Below are 4,201 nucleotides of genomic sequence, written 5' to 3'. Positions count from 1 at the left end.
TATATATATATATATATATAACAAAACGTATTTATAGTAAAATGTATTTATAATAAAACATATTCAAAATATCATATTACAAACATATTAATAATTTATTAATAACCAAAAATTTAAAAAAAAATCATTTTTTTTTTAATAGGCCCGGTCTGGACCGGTTATGGGACCGGGACCGGGACCGGTTGGGACAACCGGTTACTAATAACCTTGACCGGTTACAAGGAAAATCACCGGGACCAGGACCGGTTATGTCGGGACCGGTTACCGCCGGTTTTTGTCGCGATTAGGCCCGGTAGGGACCGGTTAAGGCCCGGCCCGGGACCGAATTTTGGCCACCTCTAATGCCACATAACAAAATAGTGATATAGTTAAATGTATGGGCCTATTGGGTCGCATACAAAGTTTTATCAATGTAAAAGCAAGAAATAATATTTAAGGGTTTAATGGGTAATTAATTAAAAAGGGTTAATTCATTACTAGAGTGACTAATTGATTATTAATCTAAACCTATTTGGGCTTAATTATGATATCTTCAAATTTATATTTTATTCAAAAATAAAAACATCATCATTTTTTTCAAAATCACATAAAACCACATCATAACATTGAAATATTAAAATCAAGATGTATGTCGCTGCATTGCACGAGAAGAGAAATGTGATTTCTTACTGTTTACAAGTGATAGAAGCTTTGGGGTGTGAACACGATAGAAAAGGATTCTGCTATTGGATTCTTCACTTCCATCTAAAAGGTATTTCTAATCACCCACAATGTTTGTTTTGTTACTCGTATCAGATTGTAACCAGATCTCTGGAAGGTTGTATTTTTCGGTTTTGTTTGCTTCCGCTGTTAATGTTTTAGTTATCGAAATCTATCACAATCCAACAGTTAATTGAATTAGTTGATGTGTTTTATGTTTTTCAGTGAGCATTGGGTTTGCTTCCATATTCAGTGGATATTTTATATATGGAGTTTTCATCATGTAAATGGTGGGTTTCGAGAAACGTTGTTTCCTAGAATTCGGTGTTACAATGAGCCATTGGTTCATGGTCCCGTCGTAAATGGGAAAAAGTTTACATTTTTGAAAGGTGCTATCATAAGCAGATGTTGTGGAAAACCTTTCCTTTCTTGCCAAGTAGTGGTGGCCAACCGGCCCGGCCTGGGACCGGTGAGGACCGCCGGTTACATCCGGTTATGGTTTTTGTCGGATTTGTGGGACCGGGCCCGACCCGGCTCGAAATATTCAAAAAAATGACATTTTCTTAAATATAGGCATTAACTAGTCGTTTTTGACCCTTTTTTTTTTGTATTTTTTGGCCTCTAAACACTACAAATATGTAACAAGGTTGAGAGATTTACATACCAAGTTCTCAATTTGCAAAAAACGCAAAAAATGTTCATAATTCTCGTAACAAAACGTATTTTTAAAGTGTATTTGAGTGATCCGTACAAAAAATATCTTTCTAAAATGGTGCTCCTATTGCCAAGGGACCAACCAATTAATCTACCATGTTTATATGAAAAAATTTAATGTTTTTTTTACCTTTATTAAATGGTGCTCCTGTTCGAAAATTTTATGGGGTCTACTTCTAATTATAGGAATTGTGTAATTCAGTAGATTCGTAGATAAAGGAGTCAGTGTTATTGTTTTCTAATAGGATGGTTGTTCCCGTATTATGGCCATAAATAAGCATTGGGTCATCGGGGGCATCATGGTGCGGACTCTTGTAGTCGGACATCTGTCATTGACCGTAAGAGGTAATTTCTGAGTCGGTTTTATGGGGGGTCTTTTCCCATGTTGTAATTATATGTAGGCATTGGGTCATCGGGGGTAGAAGTGTGTCTCGGGCAGGATCGACGGGTTCGGGTGGGCAAATCAAAAACCTGGACGGATTTCAAATATGGAAATCAAGCTCGGGTTTTAAGTTCAGATTTTAGGTTGCTTCTGGCTCGGGTTGGTCGGGTATCGGGTTGAGGCGGTTGGGTTAAGGTTATTTATAATGCAAAAAAATATGTATTAAATCAATTTAAAGGGTTGATAAATCGATAGTATACTAAGAAATTGGAAAAGAACACAATCGACTAGGAATTTTTAAAATAAGATAAATAAATATATTTATATAGTATTTATAAAAATATGTGTATATGTGTGTGTGTGTGTATATATATTTCGGGTTTTCGGACAAATCGGGTGGTCAAAAATCAAACCAGACCCGAACTAAAATTTCTCCCCAAAAGTTGGTGTTCGAGTTTTTTGGATTCCGGGCATTTTGGTTTTGCATAAACACCTTATTTTCGTTGCGGGTTCGGGTTCGAATTTCGGACCATTCGGGTTTTGCACACCCATAATGGGGGGGCATCGTGATGCAGGCTTGTAGAGTCGGACCATGGCAATTGACCATATGGTGTAATTTCTACTAAACGAGCAAATCTAAGATCATCGGGGGTCCCAAGCAAGGTTGTTGAACTTGTTGACCATTGATCCATAGTGTAACTCATTAACACAGATTTGTGGCTTACACTTTTGTGTTCATCACATTCCGTAGATACGGGTCTCCCCCGTCACCGAAAGATATTGTTTTTGGATAGTATATTATTCATGTTTTTTGTATTGTTTTGAATATGGAGTGTATCATAATAAATGTTTTGGTATCTTGGTTTTCATCCATGTTTTGATGTTTTGGATAACAGAGCTTTATGCATAATTTCAGTATTTGATTATTAAACTTCATTTATGTTTTGGATAAGTAATGGGTAACTGTAGATATCTGGACTAGCTTATGCGCACAAACTAATCCCCTGGCCGACCATAAATAGCTTGAAGTCATTGCAGGTGAACCTCCATGGCCAGGAGGTCTTTGGCAGCGCACGGATTCAAACCCAGGTAGATGAGATTCTCAATTTATTTAATTATTTGACCATTTTTAACCATTACATCATATTTTAATAGATAGTCAAAACTTTTCATTTCTTTTCCTTTCAGAAATGTGTATTTTGAGGCATACTGTTATCGATTATTTCACAAAAAATAGCCCTGTGTATCATTTTCCAGTAAAACGTTGGCCACTAGTCCCCTATGGAGCAGGCTAAGTAGAAATCTTGAGTATAGTTTTGATGGGTCATTGCAAACAAAGTGACTCTTATGGCAGTATTACAATCACTGGAAAGGTGGCTAGCGACCAGTTCGACATACCGACATTTAATAGGGTGGTTCGTCAGCATATCTGACAAAATTAGCCATCACTTGGTGGATAACTGACGATAACGTCAATCTGCTGGGGATAATGTTTCGTCGATAACATTGATTGTAAACCACTTAATATGCATCATGTACTATTAATAAACATGGGTTGTACTTCATATATCACCATAATATACACTATATTATAAAATATTTGAATAAAAATTTAAAAACAACTTATTAAACATAGGTATTCCTTTTATTCCACCAAAACAGTATCATATGCAACAATTTACCCGGTAAGTGTTTACCGTGGTAAGTGTTTATCGTGGTAAGAGTTGTCACCCTTACTTACCGGGTAAGATTTTTGGTTCTTGTTTCGTTCTTATCGAATAAGATTCTTGATCATTACCTATTTATCTGGTAAGGTAATGTGACTTGATGTTAACTTAACTGAGTAAACGTTTGGTAAACGACCCAAAAATCCTGCTATTTTGACATGATATTCCATCTTTATCTTTATCTACAAAAGTACTAAAACATCAAAAGAATTAATTAATTTGTATTTTTATTAAAAAAAATTCATCATTTTTATATGAGAAATTGCATTAATTTTTTATCATCGGTTTACAACAACATCTTGTATTTTTCAATAGTTGTAAATTGATTCAAAATTATTATGTTAAATTACGATTTATATCCATTCAAATTTCATCATGGATCAAATAAATGTACTACAGATATATTGCCTAATACCAACTCCAAAATGTAAAATTTGGGTCAGACATTTTATCGAACACCTTTTGTACCATTTGCCCCCCACACAAGAATTGAAGAATGGCCTTGTAATTTTGATGGTGGTCCATCTCCATGGGGCCACCATTCACCGTGATTTACCCAATCCACCACCTCTTTCTTTCTCAACTTCACATCTTTCTTTCTTGAATTCAGAGAAACAAAAGGCACTTCAAACTTTTCCCATTTTCTTATTTTTGTCTCTGCCTTCATCTTCTTACCATC

Source organism: Cynara cardunculus, assembly GCF_001531365.2.
Source record: "Cynara cardunculus var. scolymus isolate 2C chromosome LG 14, CcrdV1, whole genome shotgun sequence".
In the NCBI taxonomy this organism is placed as follows: domain Eukaryota; kingdom Viridiplantae; phylum Streptophyta; class Magnoliopsida; order Asterales; family Asteraceae; genus Cynara; species Cynara cardunculus.
This window is presented reverse-complemented; position numbering follows the sequence as displayed.